The sequence below is a fragment of the Arachis stenosperma genome, chromosome 4 (genome assembly GCF_014773155.1).
Source record: "Arachis stenosperma cultivar V10309 chromosome 4, arast.V10309.gnm1.PFL2, whole genome shotgun sequence".
Classification (NCBI taxonomy): domain Eukaryota; kingdom Viridiplantae; phylum Streptophyta; class Magnoliopsida; order Fabales; family Fabaceae; genus Arachis; species Arachis stenosperma.
Window position 1 is genome coordinate 140,228,597 of NC_080380.1, and position 7,742 is coordinate 140,236,338.

General features: G+C 36.9%; 1 non-coding gene across 1 annotated transcript; it reads right to left on the minus strand.

Annotated features, from left to right (window-relative positions):
• Window positions 1-7,133: 7,133 nt before the first annotated feature.
• LOC130978797 (small nucleolar RNA R71) lies at window positions 7,134-7,241 on the minus strand. Its single transcript, XR_009086411.1, has one exon. It is a non-coding gene; the product is annotated as a small nucleolar RNA R71 (small nucleolar RNA).
• Between the last annotated feature and the right edge of the window lie 501 nt (window positions 7,242-7,742).

Sequence of the window (7,742 nt, forward strand, 5' to 3'; positions counted from 1 at the left end):
TTTGGAGATGATGGTAAAGGTAAAATAATTGCTGTTGGAAAGGTAGGTAATGAACACTCTACCTTCATTGATGATGTATTTTTGGTATGTGAATTGAAGCACAATCTTTTGAGTATAAGTCAGCTATGTGATTTAGGATATTTAGTGACTTTCAAAAGACTTGAATGTTGTGTTGTAAATGAAAAGACTAATGAAGTGCTTTTTGTTGCCAACGTTTTAATAATGTGTATGGACTTACCCTTGATGAACTAAAAGATCAAAATGTAGCTTACTTTCATTCTAAAGAATCTAAAAAGTGGCTATGGCACAAGAGATTGGGCCATGCAAGTATGATTCAAATAAATAAACTTGTAAAGAAAGAGTTAGTAAGAGGTCTTTCTTTGATAAGTTTTGACAAAGACATCACTTGTGATGCTCGCCAAATGGAAAAACAAACAAAAAGTTTATTTAAATCAAAGGAAGATATCTCTACTAAAAGGCCACTTGAATTGCTACACATTGATTTATTTGGTCTAACAATAACTCAAAGCCTAGGTGGTAAACATTATGGTTTAGTGATTGTGAATGACTATTCTAGGTTTGGTTGGGTTTTATTTCTTGCACATAAAAATGAAGCCTTTTCGGACTTTGAAATCTTTTGCAAGAAAATTCAAAATGAAAAGGATATAAAGATCTCTTCTATAAGAAGTGATCATGGAACCGAATTTGAAAACAATTCATTTGAATCCTTTTGTGAGGAATTTGGAATATCTCACAACTTCTCTTGCCCAAGGACACCACAACAAAATGGTGTTGTGGAAAGAAGAAATAGAAGTATTCAAGAAATGACAAGAGCTATGTGTTGTGAGAGCAATGTTCCAAAATTCCTTTGGGTTGAAGCGGTTAACACAGCCTGCCACATTTTGAATAGAACTATCATAAGGAAAATTTTGAAGAAAACCCCTTATGAACTTTGGAAAGGTTACCCACCAAACTTGGATTACTTGCACATCTTTGGATGCAAATGTTTTGTTCTTAATAACAAAGATAATTTAGGAAAATTTGATCCAAAGGCGTATGAGTGCTTATTTGTAGGATATTCCACAACTAGTAAAGCATATAGGGTTTATCATCAAGATGCTAGGATTATTGAGGAGTCCATACATGTTACATTTTGTGATACTAACTTGATTCAAAGTATTTTGGAAGACTGTGATACTAGGAATCAACCTCAAAAGGACAGTAAAACTGTACAAAATCATGAAAATGAAACCTCTGGTCAACCTGAACCAGAAACTGCAGCTGCTAAAAATTTAAGAGACAATTCTGTTTTGTCTTATGAATCTGAAGGAGATCCTAAAACCAACGGTACCTAGAATTTATTGGTGACTGAATTTGCCTCCAAGTCAACCAGACCTCATGAATGGAGATTCTTGAAGAATTATCTTGAGGAATTTGTTATTGGGGACATTTCTCAAGGGGTTAAAACTCGATCTTCAACTAGCAAGGCAAATGAAGGAACAAACATTGCCCTTCTCTCTCAAATGGAGCCTCAAAATGTCAAAGAAGCCCTTAATGACCCTTCTTGGGTAAAGGGAATGGAAGATGAGCTTCATGAGTTTGAGAAGAACCAAGTTTGGACATTGGTTCCAAGGCCGAATGGAAAGAAAGTGACCGGCACCAAGTGGATATTTCGAAACAAGCTAGGAGAGGATGGTAGCATTGCAAGAAACAAAGCAAGGCTAGTGGCACAATGATATGACCAAGAAGAAGGAATAGACTTTGATGAATCCTTTGCCCCTGTTGCCGGAATGGAAGCCATAAGACTTCTCTTAGCTTATGCTGCTTTTTGTGGTTTTAAATTATATCAAATGGATGTGAAATATGCATTTTTGAATGGTGTGATAGATAGAGAAGTGTATGTGGAGTAGCCACCTGATTTTGAAAATAAAGATTTTTCTAACCATGTTTTCAAATTATCAAAAGCTCTCTATGGTTTGAGACAAGCTCCTAGAGCTTGGTATGAGAGACTTACCTCTTTTCTCTTGAAAAATAATTTTTGAAGAGGCACCATAGACACTACTCTATTTATCAAAAACTCTAATGATTCTTTTATTCTAGTCCAAATATATGTTGATGATATTATTTTTGGATCAGCCAATGAATCCCTTTGTACTGAATTTGGAAAACTCATGACAAGTGAATTTGACATGAGTATGATGGGTGAACTTAATTTTTTCCTTGGGCTACAAATTAAACAAACTGAAAAGGGTATTTTCATTCATTAAGAGAAGTATGTCAAGGAACTAGTTAAGAAATTTGGTATGAAAAATGCCAAACCCATGGGAACTCCCATGCACCCTAATTCAAATTAGACAAGGGAAAAACTGAGAAAGATGTAGATGAGACTAGGTATAGAGGAATGATTGGCTCTCTTATGTACTTAACTTTCTCTAGATTCGATATTGTGCAAAGTGTTGAAATGTGTTCAAGATTCCAATCTAAACCAAAAGAGTCTCATCTTTCTGCAGTTAAGAGAATCATTAGATATGTCCATGGCAAATCCAATTTTGGTCTTTGGTTTCCTAAGATTGATGATTTTTCTGCAGTTCGTTATTGTGATTCAGAATTTACCGGTGATAGAGTTGGTAGAGAGAGCACTTCAGGCTTATGTTGCTTCCTTAGAAAGTCCTTGAATGTTTGGTCAAGTAAGAAGTAGCCAACAATGGCTTTATCCACTACAGAGGCTGAGTATATAGCTGCTTCTTCTTGTTGTTCACAGCTTATGTGGTTAAAAACACAGCTTGCTGATTACAAATTAAGTGCTGAAAATATTCTCTTGTTGTGTGATAATATGAGTGCCATTAATATTTCTAAAAATCCAGTTTTGCACTCTAGGACTAAGCATATTAAAGTGAAATTTCACTCAATAAGAGAATATGTTCAAAAAGGGGATATTAGCATTCAATTTGTTAAATCAGAGGAGCAATTAGCAGATATTTTCACAAAAACCACTAACTAAAGACATATTCTGTATGCTTAGGACTAGTCTAGGGATTTTAAACCATGATTCTTTGTTTGAAATTTGCTGATATGTTTGTTGGATTTTTTGTCTCATAAACAGGTATGAGACAATTCTGGGCAAGTGAAGAGCGTTCCCTTCAATCAGCGTGTTCTGGACTTGTTGCACTTGCAAATTTTTCTAGGCCAGCCTAAAAAATCAGATCATGAGTGGTCCAATATATTTCCTTAATTCAAACCACCTCTGGGCCCAATATGAATGTTACATGAGTTTTATTTTGTTTTTGTTGGTCTGTATGTTTTAACTTATTTTTTTTGTTCTCTTTTAAGTCCAAAAAGATTTCAAATTTTAAATTGATTTCTGATGAGCGGATAATTTGTACCCTTTTTGGCATTGTTTTTAGTATGTTTTTAGTAGTTTTAGTTGAGTTCTTAGTATATTTTTATTAGTTTTTAGTTAAAATTCACTTTTCTGGACTTTACTATGAGTTTGTGTGTTTTTCTGTGATTTCAGGTATTTTTCTGGCTGAAATTGAGGGATCTGACCAAAAATCTGATTCAGAGACTGAAAAGGACTGCAGATGCTGTTGGATTCTGACCTCCCTGCACTCGAAGTGGATTTTCTGGAGCTACAGAAGCCCAATTGGCGCGCTCTCAACGGCGTTGGAAAGTAGACATCCTGGGCTTTCCAGCAATATATGATAGTCCATACTTTGCCCAAGATTTGACGGCCCAAACCGGCGTTCAAAGTCACCCTCAGAAATTCCAGCGTTAAACGCCGGAACTGGCACCTAAATGGGAGTTAAACGCCCAAACTGGCATAAAAGCTGGCGTTTAACTCCAAGAAGAGTCTCTACACAATTTCTTCATTGCTCAGCCCAAGCACACACCAAGTGGGCCCGGAAGTGGATTTTTATGTCATTTACTCATCTCTGTACACCCTAGGCTACTAGTTCTCTATATATAGGACCTTTTACTATTGTATTTTCATCTTGGTTCTTCTGGTTCCCTCTCTGGGGCCGAAACCAATGATCACTTTTGTTCTTATGTATTTTCAACGGTGGAGTTTCTACACACCATAGATTAAGGTGTGGAGCTCTGCTATACCTCGAGTATTAATGCAATTACTATTGTTCTTCTATTCAATTCCGCTTGTTCTTTGTCCAAGATATTCATTTGCACCCAAGAACATGATGAATGTGATGATTATGTGACGCTCATCATCATTCTCACTCATGAACAAAGCGACTGACAACCACTCTTGTTCTACAAGCAAACAAGGCTCTAGTGTTTATCTCTTGGATTCCTGATACATGATGCATGGTTGATCGCCTGACAACCGAGTGCTCGCCTGACAAACGAGCCAGCCATTCCGTGAGATCAGAGTCTTCGTGGTATAGGCGAGAACAGATGGCGGCATTCAAGAGAATCCGGAAGGTCTAACCTTGTCTGTGGTATTCTGAGTAGGATTCAATGATTGAATGACTGTGACGTGCTTCAAACTCCTAGCAGGCGGGGCGTTAGTGACAGACGCAAAAGAATCACTGGATTCTATTCCGGCCTGACCGACAGCTGATTAGCCATATGCTGTGACAGAGCATAGGAACATTTTCACTGAGAGGATGGGAGGTAGCCACTGACAACGGTGAAACCCTTGCATAAGCTTGCCATGGAAAGGAGTAAGAAGGATTGGATGAAGACAGTAGGAAAGCAGAGAGACGGAAGGGAAGGCATCTTCATACGCTTATCTGAAGTTCCTACCAATGAATTACATAAGTACCTCTATCTTTATCTTTATGCTTTATTTGTATATCACTATACCCATTTGAGTCTGCCTGACTAAGATTTACAAGGTGACCATAGCTTGCTTCATACCAACAATCTCTGTGGGATCGACCCTTACTCGTGTAAGGTTTATTACTTGGACGACCCAGTGCACTTGCTGGTTAGTTGTGCAAAGTTGTGTAGTGATCACAATTTCGCGCACCAAGTTTTTGGCGCCGTTGCCGGGGATTATTCGAGTTTTGAGCAAGCTTTTTGTCCGGTAACATCAGTGCCAAAATCCGGCAACAGCACCAAGTTTTTGGCGCCGTTGCCGGGGATTGTTCGAGTATGGACAACTGACGGTTCATCTTGTTGCTTAGATTAGGTATTTTTTTTTCAGAGTTCTTAAGAATGAATTCTAGTGTTTCAAGGTGATGTTCTTATCATCACCAAAGCTGATTGATCATCATCAATTTAGCTCTTGAATGCAATGTCCTGCTGAAGCTTAGCTAGCTATGTCTAATTCCTTTAGACTAAAGCTTTAGACTAACATTGCATGATTCCTGGAATTCTCATTAAGAATTTTGATACCTTTATTTTCTTCTTCCACTTAATTTTCGAAAAATCCAAAAAAAAAAGTACAAAATCATAAAATCCAAAAATATTTCTTGTTTTGAGTCTAGTGTCTCATCTTAAGTTTGGTGTCAATTGCATGCATTCATTCATGTGTCTTAAGGATCTTCAAGTAATTCTTGATTATTTCTTACTCTGATCTTTGAATTCTCTTGACTTGAGTGTTTTGTTGTTATCCATATGCATTCTCATTAGTGTCAGTAGTATACAAACTGCTAAGTTTGGTGTCTTACATGCATTGTTATCTGATTTTAGTTGCATTTTGATTATTAAAAATCCAAAAATATTTTTAATTTGTGTCTTCTCAAGTCAATAATACAGAGAATTGAAGATTCAGAACATACAGCAGAGGAATTGCACAGAAAAAGCTGGGCATTCAAAACGCCCAGTGAAGAAGGACAGACTGGCATTTAAACGCCAGCCAGGGTACCTGGTTGGGCGTTTAACGCCCAAAAGGGTATAGTTTTGGGCGTTAAACGCCAGAATGTGCACCATTCTGGGCGTTTAACGCCAGGATGGCACAAGGGGGAAGATTTTGTTTTCAAATCAATTTTTTTTCAAGTTTTCAAAGTTTTTCAAAATCAAATCTTTTTCAAATCATATCTTTTCAATCAAATGTTTTCAAAATCAATTTCTTTCCTTTTTTAAAGATACTTGCTAACAATTAATGATTTGATTGAACATTTCAAATATGTTGCCTTTTCTGTTGAGAAAGGTTTAATGTTTGAATCATATCTTTTCTTGATAGCCAAGTTATTATTTTTAAAATCAAATCTTTTTAAAATTGTTTTCAAATCATATCTTCTCAATCACATTTTTTTAAAACCAATCATATCTTCTTAACTTCATCTTTTTCAAAATAGTTTTCAATCAAATCTTTTTGACTTCTAATTTCAAAATCTTTTTCAAAAATCACTTGATTTCTTTCCCACTCTTATTTTCGAAAATTAATTAGAGTTTTTCAAAATGTTTTCAAAATCTTTTACTTAATTTTCGAAAATTACTTCCCTTCTTCTCACATCCTTCTATTTTATGGACTAACACTATTCCTTAATGCAAAATTCGAACTCCATCTTCTTTTGATAAGTTCGAATTTTCTACTTCTGTCTTCTACTTTTCTTTTCCTCTGACACCTAAAGGAATCTCTATACTGTGACATAGAGGATTCCACATTTTCTTGTTCTTTTCTCTTTCATATGAGCAGGAGCAAAGACAAAGGCATTCTTGTTGAAGCTGACCCTGAACCTGAAAGGACCTTGAAGCGAAAGCTAAGAGAAGCTAAGGCACAACTCTCTACAGAGGACCTAACAGAAATCTTCAAAGAAGAAGACATGGCAGCCGAAAATAACAACAATGCCAACAATGCAAGGAAGGTGCTGGGTGACTTTACTGCACCTACTCCCAACTTTTATGGGAGAAGCATCTCCATCCCTGCCATTGGAGCAAACAACTTTGAGCTTAAGCCTCAATTAGTTTCTCTAATGCAACAGAATTGCAAGTTCCATGGACTTCCATTGGAAGATCCTCATCAGTTCTTAGCTGAATTCTTGCAAATCTGTGACACTGTCAAGACTAATGGGGTAGACCCTGAGGTCTATAGACTTATGCTATTCCCTTTTGCTGTAAGAGACAAAGCTAGGACATGGTTGGACTCACAACCTAAAGAAATCCTGGACTCATGGGAAAAGCTAGTCAATGCCTTCTTGGCAAAGTTCTTTCCACCTCAAAAATTGAGTAAGCTTAGAGTGGAAGTCCAAACCTTCAGACAGAAGGATGGAGAATCCCTCTATGAAGCTTGGGAAAGATACAAACAATTGATCAGAAAATGTCCTTCTGACATGCTTTCTGAATGGAGCATCATAGGTATTTTCTATGATGGTCTCTCTGAACTATCCAAGATGTCTTTGGATAGCTCTGCTGGAGGATCTCTTCATTTGAAGAAGACGCCTACAGAAGCTCAAGAGCTAATTGAAATGGTTGCAAATAACCAATTCATGTACACTTCTGAAAGGAATCCTGTGAACAATGGGACTAATCAGAAGAAAGGAGTTCTTGAGATTGATGCTCTGAATGCCATTCTGGCTCAGAACAAGATACTGACTCAACAAGTCAATCTGATTTCTCAAAGTCTGTCTGGAATGCAAAATGCACCAAGCAGTACTAAGGATGCTTCATCTGAAGAAGAAGCCTATGATCCTGAGAACCCTTCAATGGAAGAGGTGAATTACCTAGGAGAACCCTATGGAAACACCTATAATTCTTCATGGAGAAATCACCCAAATTTCTCATGGAAGAATCAAGAGAGACCTCAACAAGGTTTCAACAACAATAATGGTGGAAGAAAT